This window comes from Anguilla anguilla, chromosome 15, assembly GCF_013347855.1.
Source record: "Anguilla anguilla isolate fAngAng1 chromosome 15, fAngAng1.pri, whole genome shotgun sequence".
Lineage (NCBI taxonomy): Eukaryota > Metazoa > Chordata > Actinopteri > Anguilliformes > Anguillidae > Anguilla > Anguilla anguilla.
In genome coordinates, this window is record NC_049215.1 from 727,086 (window position 1) to 742,957 (window position 15,872).

A 15,872-nucleotide genomic window follows, 5' to 3' on the forward strand; every position below is an offset into this window, starting at 1 on the left:
AGACGGATCTCTGCGTGGTGTGTGTGTGTGTGTGAGGAACAGTCACATGATCAGACGGATCTCTGCGTGGTGTGTGTGTGTGTGTGTGAGGAGCAGTCACGTGATCAAACAGATCTTTGCGGTGTGTGTGTGTGTGTGTGTGAGGAGCAGTCACGTGATCAAATGGATCTCTGCGTCGTGTGTGTGTGTCTGTGTGTGAGGAACAGTCACATGATCAAACGGATCTCTACGGTGTGTGTGTGTGTGAGGAACAGTCACATGATCAGACGGATCTCTGCGTGGTGTGTGTGTGTGTGTGAAAGGAGCAGTCACATGATCAAACGGATCTCTGCGTCGCGTGTGTGTGTGTGTGTGTGAGGAGCAGTCACATGATCAAACAAATCTCTGCGGTGTGTGTGTGTGTGTGAGGAGCAGTCACATGATAAACGGATCTCTGCGTCGCGTGTGTGTGTGTGAGGAGCAGTCACATGATCAAACAAATCTCTGCGGTGTGTGTGTGTGTGTGTGAGGAGCAGTCACATGATAAACGGATCTCTGCGGTGTGTGTGTGTGTGTGTGAGGAGCAGTCACATGATCAAACGAATCTCTGCGGTGTGTGTGTGTGTGTGTGTGAGGAGCAGTCACATGATCAAACGAATCTCTGCGGTGTGTGTGTGTGTGTGTGTGAGGAGCAGTCACATGATCAAACAAATCTCTGCAGTGTGTGTGTGTGTGTGTGTGTGTGTGAGAACCCCAGCATAAGAGCAGCAGTCACATGGAGCCAAAGAGTGCCTTTCTGACTGCAGCTAAGCAATGGACAACAGCATAAATCTCCTGAATACCGTGCTGGGAAAAGTTCTGAGCATCTTAGTCATTTACTCTGGTAACACGCCAATGTTTCCTTTGTCTTTTCGCTCTGCTTCAGCAAGACAGGCTGACATTCAATCCAAATTTGACTTTGTAACTCCGACTAATCCAATATAAGCAAGGCTTAGTTTTTACTTCACAAACAAACACAGTTTTGTGAATTAAAAGATTACTCATATGAACTCACTATACCAAGTTTGCAAAGAAAAAGTGCAACACTTGCATTTCATTTTAAGTCAAATTTAAGGACACATTTTGATTGGATAAAGGAGATTCCATACTGTGGTAGTATATTATGAAAAAAACAAACAGCAATCAAATTTCCCCCAGATTCTGGAGATCAGAGCAGAAGGCAAACAGCAGTTTTAAGGTGACGGCCAGGGACCTGGTAAAGTTTGCTATACCCAGCACAAGGACCGGAGCAGCCAGAAGCAAACAGTACGTGAAATGAATAGAAAATTCTCTTGAGTAACCTTGGTTCAAGCTGCCAATTTTTCCCATAACAAACACCAGGGGCAAGACACTCCATTTCCAACACCATATGTCAGCGATAAGACTGAGGGAAAGGAAAATAGCAGCATGCTTCACTGACGGGGGCTGGGTCCGTACACTGCAACCTCGTATCTCTGACAGTTTGATATCACCTCAATTCTAGGAGGCCACATTTCAAACTCACATTATCATTCCTGCATATTCCTCAGTTCAGTGATCACTGTTCTGCTGTCTCAGACCATTGGAAGACTGCAGCCAACGTCCACAGTAACCCTGTTAACAAGGCATTTCACACCACCCGCACCCAAAAACCCTCCTTCCATACCACCAGCACCCAAAAACCCTCATTCCATACCACCAGCACCCAAAAACCCTCATTCCACACCATCCGCACCCAAAAACCCTCCTTCCACACCACCCTCACCCAAAAACCCTCATTCTATACCAACCACACCCCAAAACCCTCATTCCACACCACCCCACCCCAAAATCCTCATTCCACACCACCTGCACCCCAAAATCCTCATTTCACACCACCCGCACCCCAAAATCCTCATACCACCCACACCCCAACATCCTCATTCCACTCCACCCCCACCCCAAAATATTAATTCCCACCACCCTTACCCCAAAATCTTAATTCCACACCACCCTTACCCCAAAATCTTCATTCCACACCACCCTTACCCCAAAATCTTCATTCCACACCACCCGCACCCCAACATCCTCATTCCACACCACCCTTACCCCAAAATCTTCATTCCACACCAGTGCATATTCCAGCAGGAAGTATGTGTCATAAAAGCCATATGAAACGCCACCAGCCTTGGCACATGCTCCTCCCTCCCCTGTTTGTATCGTAAGGCATAAGCACAGAATCAGTTTTCTTCAGAGGAATAAACCCACACCCCTGGTTCTGGAGATGGCTGAAGCTACAGAAGACCTTGCTGAGGATGATGGGAAAATGTCCAGTTAGACAGCACCCAGCACACTGTGCATGACTAACCTTACAAGGAGTCGGTGTCTTCATGAAATTAATTAAAAATGAATTCATACATCTCCTTTCAGGTTGGGTTTAAAGAGGCCCTTATCAGCATGTATAAATTGCTCTTCCTTGCATTTCAAAATAAGAAAAACCACCCTTTCGTCTGTTGATCAAGGACAGCACAAACATGATTCTGTTCTTCCTTTAAAAAAAAAAAGAAGTCACAAATACATTTTATGACAATGATATAAAGCAGAGCTTTCTGTTATTGTGTTCCAGAACTTTGCATCACATTAAATCCACATTTTCATCGGTATACTCCTTCATGAAGACTAAAAGCGAAAGCTCACCACAATGAAAATGCTCAGGATAATATGATCCTCATGCAGTCAAATATAGTCAGACCCTTGGTCTTCAATCGCAAACAGTGCATCACTCTTAAAAAGATTTAATAAATTTGACCAGTGTTCATACAGCTTTTACATTTGCAATGGTTCCCATTTCACACACTACTGTACCACTTTACACAAAGGCCGAGATTTAAATTCAATTTTGGCAGTGATTCACTGCTGGACCAGCCAGTCTCGCATAGTCGAACATCACGTCTCACAAGAAAAACAGCTAGCCTACAGACCAATGCATATGAAAATACCGGAGAGACATGTTTCCCTGTCTCCCCCAAAACCTACGCGTTTGATTCCGCAGTTACAAAACTGTCAGCCAACAAACAAACCAATAAAGTCAACAAACAAGGTGGAAAAATGAGAACTTGTGGTATTAAAGCCTTTCTTGATTTCTGTGAATGAGTGACTTGATCACAGGAACCAGGGGCTTCCAGTGATGTAGCGGTACTAGCAGACTAGCCAAAGCAACATGATGCGTTTTGCGCTCTCAGCTATCAAACAATCCCCCGTTTGTTTAGCTGAAATTGGGTCGCTGTTGCACAACCAACTGCTTCCTTTCAATTGAGACATAATTCCATTCTCTCTTTATGTAGATATCTTTGGAGAACTGCTGCTCAGTTTTGCTCTGGCTTTGAGACGTTGTGGTCACCTGAACCTGCCACCTTCTTAATGAAGGATTTTTCTCATTTGAGCGAAAAGTACGTAGTGAACAAATACTACACAGCAGAATGAAAACATGCAAAACTGTTTTTCGCTCAAACACAGTGAACCTTGGGGCACTGAGTTATATCTTCTTCTCGGGATTCTGCATTTGTTCATGACATAGGCCTACATGCCACACAATGTAGCAGACTGCACAGCATGTTAAATATGCATGTCCCAGCATGCAAATTAACACACGGAAGGGACACGGAACACCGAAACACCAGGGCCTGTTTCACAAAGCAGGATTACTGAGTTACAGCAGCTGGAAAACTGCACTGAGTAAAACCCAGAACCCTCCCAAATCTGGAACGTGGGCTAAAGCAAAAAGAGCAGTTTCGAGTTTTAACCTGAGCAGCTATCCAGATACCGCCCCCAGGTCTTGAGTTAACCCATATCTCCGCTCAATAGGAACTCATCATTTTAACTTTTAGAGCAAACCCTGACTGTGGTACTTGCTTACAAACACTTCTCATGTAAAAAGCAGACAATGTTGCATTTATGAGTACAAACCATGACACCACTTTTTATTTATTTTTTGTTAGTTTCTGGGCTTACTCATGTCTATACAGTACTATGTGTTATAGCAGTACTCATAAGTAAATGGTCCTCATTTTGTACTGGGTCCATGATGCACTGGCTAACTTTAAAGGAAACATTCACCAAAATATGTGAAAAGTGCATTTGTATTATCTGCAGATGATAAAAAGGCATAGAGCATGACGTGTATAATGCGCTGCTTTCGTGTCTAAATGTCAGCAAGGTAGTCTTCATTACACAGTTGGGAAACTCTGCTCAAGTTCAAGCCCTTCACACAAGCCCCCTAGTGGCTAGGATGCCAGCATACTGAGATTGCGCAACTCAGACATTCAGTGCTCCTCCAATCAAACTATGAGCGGAAACAATAAGCTCTGTGTTTAGGCTTTATTAGAAGATGATACACGACAGCTATGACAAATACAGTTTCTAAGTGCCAACACTGTTGCATAGTAAATAAACACACAAACAGAAAGTGGGGGTAGGCATTTACATCGGCCACACACAAAACCCCACTTGCTTTTTATGCCATTCTAAATATTTTTCATTCTGGTTTGATTGCTACCTCTTTTCCAGTTGAAGACAGAGCCAGCCATTTCAATGGTGTATGGCACGTCTCATTGGAAGTTTAAAACAGTGATTGAGAGCAGGGTGTAACAGCATGAATGTTGTGTGGTCCACCATAATGTTACGAAGTTATACACAAGCCCTCGTTGAGTTGAAATTGTTGTTTTCCTTCCTTTTTGGAAGATTTGACTAGTTTTGCCAAGTCAGCATGTCTGAAGCAAGTTCATGCCATGGATTTGGGGCGTGGTCCGAAGAGGAGAAAGCATGAAGTCTAGCGAGGATAAATATGAACATGGCGAAGATGTATTCATTACTCCTTGCATCAATATATATTTGCAGTAGAATATATGATTATGTTATTATTTACATCAATGTACAGTTTAGATATTTAGATAGATCTGGAGATAGTAAGCGACACCAGGGTAAACTTTTCACTTCATATATCTTTAGTAGTTTCACATAACACCCTCAGATTTTGCACACCGGTGGTCAAGGAGTGTATAATCCATGACATGTATAGTTTTACCTGATTTGCATATGCGGCTCTTCAGTATTGCATTTAAAACTAAAGGAGAACAACTTCATTTTTGCATTTTCACCAAGATAACTGCATTTGTGGCAATTGATTTCTAGATAAATTATGAATATAAACTAATTTACGATAGTATTCCAAAATGGTATCTGCGTCTTCCTTCATTATGTCATTTTCCATGTCTGTGATGCTCACGTTTGGAGTTATAAAGCCTTAAATGGGCAATTAGGCATCTGCACGAAGGAGTTAATACAAAAAGCAATACATACACTCCTTTCTCTCCTGTTTTCACACAGCTGGGACTATAGGTATAAAAACCCTGTTTTATGTTAGAGTGATCCTCTCCAGACTCTGCCTAACCACTCCCCCAGCCACTCACTTGGGTTGATCACCACAGTATCAGTGGGATGCTGAAAATGTATGGCTTTCGATCCACTCCTACTACATTTCACGCGTATATGCCTACTATTAGCCAATGCCACCTAGGCCTGCCTACGTAACATACTTGTGGCACTTTATTCAGAGCTAAATATTAACGGCAAAGTAGCCGTTCATGCATCAGAAATGTGAGGCTTCTTCACTCTGTATGAGGCTGCTGTTATGGCAGTGGCCGCTAGTCTTTCAGGTGTGCGGGAGAAAGAGGTGAAGTGTTCATGGCTGCGTCTCTGCTGTGGTGCTACGCATTCTGACAATCGCTGCTCTGTATTTGTGGATTCTGACATTCACATTACCCTACAGAAAGTTACGACATTGCTGTGTTGTTTGGTTTGCTGACACTACAGAAAAACACATTCCCCGTACCTTGACAAACCAAAATGTCAGCTATACCTGTCACAGCAACCCTAAAGAGTGGGTATGTGGGAGTCACAAACCCTGGGATGTAAAATACCTTTAAAAGGATTATTAGCCAATATACAAACACGTGTAACATTACACAATGAAAAAAAGTTTTTAAAAAATATTTCTAAAACATGCAAAAAAATATATGAAAAGAATGCACTACATGGCCAAAAGTATGTGGACACCTGACATCCAACATCTTGTGAAAATTATGGGCACTGCTGCAGGGATTTGCCTCAGAAGAGAATTAGTGAAGTTGGGCACTGATTAGCCGATTAGGCATGTCTCGCAGTTGGCTTTCCAGCTGACCCTAAAGGGCTTGGATGGGGTTGAGGTTAGGGCTCTGTACAGGCCAGTCAAGTTCTTCCACACCGTTCTCAACAAAATAATTTCTAAATGGACTTCGCTGTGTGCCTGGGGGCATTGTCACAACGAATCATGAAAGGGCCTTCCCCACATTGTTGGGGAAGAACACAATGGTCTAGAATGTAATTGTATGCTGTAGCATTTGCCTTCACTGGAACTTCGGGGCCAAGCCCAAACCATGAAAAACAGTCTGACACCAAAAGGTGTCCAAATACTTTTGGTATACATATACACTAATATATGTGGTGTGTATATATGATAAAAATAAGAAATATACAAGGCCAGAAATTGGTATTATTAAAATATACTGACCAAAATAGTTGTAAATTGCATCTAATACTGTCTTGTTGATTCAGACAGAATAATAGAATTATCAGAGAACCCTGGAGTTGAATAGAGGGCTGTCTTACAGACGTAAAGGCTTGGATGAACCAGAACTTCCTCGTGTTAAATTCGGATAAAACGGAGATGCTCCTATAGTAGCTCCCAAATCTCTTACAGATAAGTTCCTCCAGTTTTCCTTAAATATAAATGGCTTCATTGTATCCTCCAAAGCAGCTGTTAAAAACCTTGGCGTAACAATATCATACGAGTAATAATATCATACGAGTGGCCTTCTGCCACCTAAAGAACATTGTACATTTATATCCTCTCCATTGTAACGTTTTATTGTCGGGTTGCACCAACTCGGCCTTGAAACGTCAACAACTCGAATGCAGCTGCTAGGATCCATACTAGAACTAGGAAATGGGAACATATCAGTCCAGTGCTAACGTATAAAGGGTTTAGTCCCTGTCTATCACAGTGAGTTACTTATTCCTTACTCTCCTACAAGATTACTTTGTTCACAAGATGCTGGTCATGAAAATGCCATGTGTATCTAAAATTACAATGGGTGGTACAGCTTTCTCTCATAGAGCTCCTGTGTTATGGAACAATCTCCCTATGTATGTGCGGGCTTCAGACACACTCTGTCTTTAAGTGTAGGCTTAAAACTTACCTCTGTAGTTAGTCCTATATTTAACCATTCCTACAGTCCTGCAAGTCTGTTACGTGGTCAAGTATAATCACAGAGTTTATGAAATTAAACACGGATGTCTATGCTGGGTAGGGAGCTTAGTGTTAAGTGTCAAGCTCGCTTCTACGGAGTGGAAACGCTAGTTAGCTGAGCATCAAGTGTCAAGCTGGCCTTAACCTGGTCTTCTCTGTTTTTCTGTTCATGGAGCTCCCATCCCCGATCTCGCCCTGATATCAAAGACCACTCCAGCCTGTTTCCCCTGCCTGAATCCACAGGATCGCTCCAGCCCTGTCCCTCGCTCCATGGTCATGTTCTGCTTCAGTCCCGTTTCTCCCCTGCCCATGTCTTGATGCAGCCTGGAGCTCCAGATCCATCACCCAGCTCCTCCACTATACTGAACGATACCATTCATATACCATTACCTGCTTAACCCATATACTGTGATAGATCTCCTGTAGAATTTCTGCCACATTCTATTCTACTGCTACTTTACACCAGGCTGGCCAATGAAGGATGGGATTTCTTCCCATTGGGGAGTTTTTTCTCGCCACCGTTTGAGGGCTCTCTCTCCACTGGGAATTTTTTTTACCTTTTGTACCTGCTATTTGGGCGTTCAGGCCTGGCGTTTGCACTGTCTCTTGCCTTGCTGCTCTGTAAAGTGTCTTTGTGACAGTTCTCTGTAAAAAGCACAATACAAATAATATTGAATCGAATGGAAGACATTTTACCAGAGCGGTGTGTTGTTGGTTATAGCAATTAAACTCATCAAAATGATATAATGCAACATTTGTGCAAAGACGCACACATTGGCATCGCAGTCTCAGAAGACCATAGATTTCTTGTGCCTGGGAGCTAGATTTTTGCTGTGGCTGTGGAGTCCACTACGCACTGATATATTAGCATAAGTGAGGCTTTGCTCACTTTGTCGGAGGAGACACCACTACAGATTCTTTCCACGACTCAGATATCCGTTGTGATAATTATTAGGAACAGTGAATTCTTTCTTTTTTTAACATTTGTTCATGTTGAAATCACTGGTGTTTCAGAAACCGAGATCAGCACTTTTTGGATGTCCAAGTTATTCTCAGGGAATTGTCAGATACAAGTGCTTCTGCCCTCTCCAGCACTCCAGTCCTCTCCACCTGCGCACCACTCACCAGCTCCCGTTCCGCCTGCAGTTCATCACCACGCCCGCTACCGCCAGCTACCTGCACTCTGCAGCTCCACTGTTTCGGCTGGTAACCGTCAACCTTAATGTAGCCTACAGTGTTATCGGTCTGGGCCTACGCATTTTAACTACAGCCTATTGCCAGATGCTGGGAGAAACAAAGTGACAATGTGTGCAGATTCTAGAATGCGCTAGGATGAAGATTCTCACTCCTGTCCGTTGTTGTACTCAGATGTTTGGCGGCCGCTGTCAACAGTGTTGATGCCCAGCGCTCCTTCCTCTGTTACGGCAACATCAGTGACAACAGCCGCTCATCAAAGACTCAAACCTCGCAATATACGACATAGTGTACCAAAACAAACTCTGAAGAAATAAAAACTGACACATGGTAAGAGTGTTTTATTTCAGCAATGAAATTTGAGCAAGCTCTATTTCTACAATGTTCTGTTACATTAGGCTAAAGGAAAAAAAGCATACACCGGATTGATTTTTTCCAAAATTTCAAGTTACTAGTTACTGTTGCACATGTTATTTCAATTGTTTCCCACTGCTGCACATCGCTCTATTCATTAATTTAATAAATGAATGCTTAAAAAGACAGATTTCGTCCACTTTTTTGTTATTTTTAACAATTTAGCTGTGACTGCTCCATAACTTCAGCCAATATTTTGTAATCTGCACTATTTTCCCCTTAGAATTCACCCGAAGTGGTCATTTCACAGCTGTTAAAACTTTTTCACCCTGGACCCCCCCCGAGCAGTTCTCAGGATCTATGCATTTAAAGTCCCCCAATATTAAAACTAAAGTAACACCCCTAGGAGAGACCATCACAGCGATCAGCTACAATGAGAGAATCACACACACAAACAGGAGAAGCTGAGCACCAATCAGCCTTCACTGCCCAAACATTCACACAGCAAACCTTCAGTCACTGGGTGTCAGCAGAACGTGCTAGCTAAATTTAAATGCTGAGTATGTATTTCAGATATATTTTCAGAGCAGCTATGGCTTGGACTTGCCACTAGAGTCCCCCTGGGGATGCATTCTCCATCACCCCCATGTCTCTAGCACACAGAATCCCTTGGTTCATTAATATCCTCCCATGGCTTCTCCCTACCACTGCTATGCTCAGCATATGCTAGCTCTTCCGTCTCTCCCACCCGCTGGTACACCAACGGCGTCAGACGCGCACATCAAAGCTCTGCTCGATCACACCCCGACTTGGATGATCAATCAGCGTCTCAAACTCAATTCTGTCAAAGCCAAGCTGAGCTAACATAGTTACATCCTTCCCCCCCAAAAGAATCTCTCCAATATCCGTACTAACATTGTAGAAGCCCTCCGTGCTTCCAAGAATCATTTATAGTCCTGGATGACAAACTTTATTTCACAGACAGCACTGCAACAGTTTCCCAGAGCTGTCCATTCTTTCACTATAATATCGCAGCCAACAGTGTAATTACATTTTTATTTCCTATCCCATTTTAAATGGCTAATTATGTCCGTCCAGTGACTGCTGTGTCACTCATACACATGCAAGGGAACTGCGGATGACAGAAGTATTTCAGCTATATTCAGCTTAATTCATATGTGCTCTTTTTCTAATATTGTAGCATTTTTTTGCAGATGCATGAAACTATCCAAGCTAAAACAAATAAAAAATAATATACTGCAAGAGCCTGTTCAGCTTACTAAAAGTACAATCTCTTGAACCTGTTCAGCTTACTAAAACTACAATCTCCCACAATGCATTTCTTTGTCTCCTCCCCACAGCAATGCAAAAACCAGCACTGCATTTAGGGATGAGACTGGAGGGGAAAATATCATAACGGTATACTGTCTGTCATTTGCAAAAGTTATACAAGATATTAATGTTGTCACGGAAATATGTCTTCATATGTCCAATCTGACACATAGAGAAAGCTCTCAAGTCCTTCAGAAGGCTAAAGTAGAAGACCACTTGAGAGACTTCTTTCTCACTAACAAATACTGGTAAGCTGTGAGCACCTGTTACAAAGCTTAGGAGAGTTAATGCACCAGCACCGTGCAGAACCCCAGTAAAACTGGCCGAATTAAAACCATCCTACCTTTCATGGGACAATGCCAATCATGCCCATTCACTGTAGATTTCTGGGTACAGTAGGCTAATGAAATAGCTACACCACCAGTATAGGCCTCCAGCCTGCATCTGTGATAAGCCTCAATACAGAATGAGCCATTGTAAGGCTTTTTTAAAGACTCTGGCACATTTATTCTAACATTAAAGATGTTAATTTAGCCACAGACTGTGCATTTACTTTTCCACAAAACATATTTTAGTATTATTCTTTATTATTTATAATAATAAATAATTATAAACCATTTGATAAACTACATGTCATTTCTACACGATAGCAGGAGGTCTAACGTGATGTAACACCCTGTAAATTATATTTTGTTCAGGTTAACTGGCCAAGTAGATGCACAGTTGATTGGCTAAACTGCTAGTGGGCATGTTATATGGATTAGCAACACGGCTTCCACGAAAGCCAACATTATCCTGAAGAGGGCAACAGAAGAACTTCATATTGACTGGCTAAAAAATAAAACATTTAAAAACTCAACAACATTAAAGAGCGTCGATATCACAGAACTTGCATGTGGTCTTTACTCTGTTGCAGCAGACGCTGTCCTTTAGATGCAGTGTTAACCCGAGGTCCAGGTGAGTCTGTACTCATTCAGTCTATAGACATGCCAGCGAGTCTGACTCATTAGACCCATGCAACAGTGCCTTAAGTCCCTGCCAGTAAGAACAGCAGGGCAGGTAAGACCTATCAAACACACGCAGTAGGATTTTGGGTAGTAATTAAAGTAGTAAAAGGGCTGGCATTACATTGTTGGTGAAAAATCTATCGGGTTACCCAAAGTACCACGTAACACCCATCACCCATCATAGTAATGTTCTCCTTCATGGTCTGTGGGGGGGAGGGGGGGGGGGGGGCTTCATGGAATAAATATGAGGGGAGAAATCATAGAGACATCAGGGGCACTTGCAGTGGATGCATTAGGAATCAGGAATGTATTCTTACTCTTTAAAATGATAAAACAGGAATGAATATAGCTTGTATCATTAACTGTACCAGTTACACAATTGTGCCACACAAAAAGCAAAAATCTCCCTTGAAAAATATGCACCTCATTATATGTTATATCATTATATCCAATCAGTAACTAGTATTCAGGTTTCCAAATATACCCAAAACAGTGGGATCAAAGAGCTTACAATTTGTGTTTAAAAAAAGTTTTATATGAATAATATTTTGGCTAGTTGTTATTTTATGCATTCCTATCCCCACATGGATGGCCTGATAAGGGTGTAAATAACCTCAGATTCTAGCTGACATCATCACTTTAACCCGATACAGATGCACTGCGAGCACGGAGCTAAGGCAAACAGTGTCACTGTCCCAATGCTTGTGCATTTAAGTGCGTGTGCATGCTGCACTGCTACTAATCCAGCACAACAGAACACTGCCGGTGATGTGTTAAGGGGGATTTTTTTTTAAATCAAAGGTCTTCCCAACATTGGAATGCTTGCTATGTTTGCGGCAGCTGGCAATATTTTGCATCTTACTGGGGACATTCCTCAAAGGTGCACAAAAAGAGGGATAATACAAAGTCACACGACACAGCAATAAAAAACAAAACATTCACAACCAAACAGCTTTTCACGTGAATAAAAAAAATGACCAGAGACTCCCCCTGATGATGTAAAAGCTGAGACCATACACTAAAATATATTTAAAAGCAGAGATTGGGTGTATTGGAGTTCAACCTGTGCAGTGTTGAGGTTACAGAAAGCAGTGTGGCAGCTCAGTGTTCTTGGTTGCAAAATAATAAGCAAGCACTGGGTATACGTGTCATGTCCATCTAACTATGCCCTTTAGAAACCCCAGGAAGCTCTAAAACCCTGAAATAACTCCACTCTGCCCACAGTAAGAGCCAAGACAGCCGCCCGGGGGCCACCGACCGTCCTGCGCCTGATAACTGCTCAGAGCTCCGAGCATGACATAGTGCTCCAAATGGTGACGCATAATTACCGCCGGGGTAGGACTCCACAACAACCGGACTTCATAAAAGGACTGGATCCGTAAAGTACGGGGGAGAAGGATTAGGTCTTTTTTTACTGGCAGTTATTGATGATAATGACGATGTGATCATCGCGAGCAATATGAGTTAATGGCAACAATTAATTCGGAAACTATCATTATATGCTTATAATTGCCTACCTTCCCTCAGTAAATTATCCAACCTTTGCTGAAGACAACTGTCAAAACATGTATGCAGCTTTATTACTGCTGTCTAATAAAACGAAGAACAAATAGATTGCGCAGCATCGAACAAAGACAGCGCAACAGGGTTCACTAGTTTTTTTTTATTTTATCGTAAGCCTTTTACACTATGACCTGTACGTTAACTGCTCACAGCAGGTTAAAGTTTAAAATTTAATACAAATCATTTGTTTTAATAAATAGAATATAGTTTCATAGGGTAAGTAGCCTACATTTCACTTCCTGTGTTAAGACACTTTTTGACATCATTAGCAAGTTGTCAAAGTCACATTATTCAAATGTCAAATCAATATAGTAGGCTACGTAAAAAAACTGCGTGTGCTGTTTCCATTAAATCTTCGGACTTCACGCACATAGTAAACACAATTCAGTCTGGCCTATGTCCAACTAGATTCTAGGGAACTATTTCTAAAATAAGCAAAAAATAACTTATTTCACCCAGGGTCGTTTGGGTTGCTAACTTAATATGATGCCGCAGCTCGCACCTCTTCAAAAGTTACAATAAACCACAGTCGCTTCCACTCACGGATTTCTCTTCGTTAGTCATCCACAGACAAAGTTTTTTTAACCCCCGACTCTGGTGCAATGTCAGCAAAGTCGGACAAAGCAAAACTGTTTATATTTTTACCAAGAGACAAGTTAAAGACTCCCAATTTAAAGCCGAGAACAAACATCAAGTATGCACTATTTACCTAAACAATTGCTCCACAAAACATGCACTCTTCGGCAACAAGCATGCATATTATGAGAAATGCGATGCATTTGACGCAAACTATTTCGATTTTCCTCCAAGTAAAACAGGTGCAGCGCATCTACTTGTTAGCACTCGTCATTTAGTCCACAAAGACAATAAAAAGACCACAACACACTTGCCAGAGAAGACTTGCAGTTGCTCAGTTGTCCTGCACACAGCCGTGCTCTCTCCTCCCCTACCCTCTATCATTCTCGCCCTTCTCCACACAGCCGCTGGAAGACTTTAGTGACGTCAACCAACACAGTTAAACGCCGCTATTCTCCTGAAATCGCCAGCCAGCCGTACAGTTAAAGGCACAGAGCACGAATGCATGTTTATAATGTAAAAGCATGTTTAGACTCGATTTGTCTACCTGAATTAACAGTTTAATAGAATCTCAGCTATAAAATGCAAATGTCATTCAAGACGTAGTGACATGTCTATCGGAAACAGGCTGCCCCATTTGCCTTACAGGGACATATATATTTCCCGATAGATCATGGAAGATCAAATGTAACACAATTACATAAAGAAATAACTATCAATAACAATCAAATTAATTGTTAATTAATTAAATAAATTAAATAAATCATAAATCATGAAATTAATAAGCAATGAAATGAATCAATATAATTTATTTTTATGTGTCCTTCATATATTTAATGCCATTTCTATTTCCGAAGGAAACTTTTCACATTGGCTCTATTATTGACTTCTTTGTGTATTTATTTTTCAGCGTATTCATTTCAAGTCGTACAGCATCTATTTCAAAACTACTCGACCTTCTAGTTAACATGGGAGTGGCGGGATCAGGTATGGTCACCGAGACGGTGCGTAAGTAGGCCACGACCCCACGGTTGGGAAAAACAAACTATTGTGCTCCATTGAGTTAGTATTAGCAGTCAGTGGATTATCAAGATTATAAAAATGCAGAAATGTTGTGTGCGGTGGGCTGTACAAATAACAAAGCCAAGAACCCTGATTTAAAGTTTTAGGTCCTCCTGTGCTAAAAGACCAAGCCAATGAGGAGACAGAAGTGGATCAGGCCATTAGACCTGAGTGGGAAGGAGGAAAGTTCTGGGATCCTGAATCAAGGTGCATCTGTATGTGTCGTAACTTAAGTTACTGTAGTAAGGAGAGTACTGATAACTTTAATTAGCTGTAAGAGGCTGTGTCAGTGACTCTTGCTAATGTATTGATTTCATTATCTTTTTCATTGCTGATTTATTTCATTATCAATTGATTATTGTTGACAGCTAATTATTTATTTAAATTTGTCATATTTGTTCTTCCATAATAGATGGCATCACTCTATTCATGTCTGAATGATTTAAAACATGCATTGCAGTCAATTTCAATAGAGAGTTTAAAATTCCATTTACTGGAGAATACTAATTGAAATTCCAAAATGAATAAATCAAGTTTTGAATTTTTAAAACCTGTTAAACTCCGTTAACATCACATTTTAGCGTTTAGCAGACGCTCTTATCCAGAGTGAGGTACGCAGATTACATTTTTACACAAAACCAATTCATGCAGCGGCACGTTTTACCGACAGTGCAAGTTAAGTGCCTGTATCAAGGGCTGACTGTGGCAGCAGCCCAGCAGGGACCTAACCCCACAGCCTTTGAGTTACAGCCCCCCTTCCCTTCATGCTACACTACCATATTCGTTCCAAAGATTACAATTTGCAGAGTTCCAATTCAAAAATTTCCGTTCAATTCCAGTTCTATTATCTAAAAGATCCTTAAAATGCCATTTTTTTGTGAATGAATCACATTCATGAGTCTGAATATAATCATCACATTAATTTTAATTTAAACTGGAATTGACCTAAATAGTGTTTCAAAATGACTCTTCTTACTCTGATATTTGCCCTTTGTAGTTCTTTATTGCATCTGGCTGTAGAGCCACTTGTCTGGAGGGTAAAGTCTAAAGAGACTGTATTTCAGAGAAGAGAGGACAAGGCACTTAAGTCTAAAGAGACTGTAAACCAGAGAAGAGAGGACAAGGCACTTAAGTCTAAAGAGACTGTATACCAGAGAAGAGAGGACAAGGCACTTAAGTCTAAAGAGACTGTAAACCAGAGAAGAGAGGACATGACACTTAAGTCTAAAGAGTCTGTATACCAGAGAAGAGAGGACATGACACTTAAGTCTAAAGAGACTGTAAACCAGAGAAGAGAGGACAAGGCACTTAAGTCTAAAGAGACTGTAAACCAGAGAACAGAGGACATGACACTTAAGTCTAAAGAGACTGTAAACCAGAGAAGAGAGGTCATGGCACTTAAGTCTAAAGAGACTGTATACCAGAGAAGAGAGGACATGACACTTAAGTCTAAAGAGACTGTA

The 15,872-nt window shown here is 41.5% G+C and overlaps 1 protein-coding gene across 7 annotated transcripts in view; it reads right to left on the reverse strand.

Annotated features, from left to right (window-relative positions):
• Nucleotides 1-13,773, reverse strand: part of gulp1a (GULP PTB domain containing engulfment adaptor 1a) — a 146,044-nt gene extending 132,271 nt beyond the window's left edge. For 5 of the 7 annotated variants that reach the window (XM_035394552.1, XM_035394553.1, XM_035394554.1 and 2 more), the window contains exon 1: nucleotides 13,662-13,750. The gene's annotated coding sequence lies outside the window, so the exon portion shown is untranslated. Of the gene's footprint in view, nucleotides 1-13,657 lie in introns of all 7 variants that reach the window. The other 2 variants (XM_035394547.1, XM_035394550.1) reach the window with 2 other exon arrangements.
• Between the last annotated feature and the right edge of the window lie 2,099 nt (nucleotides 13,774-15,872).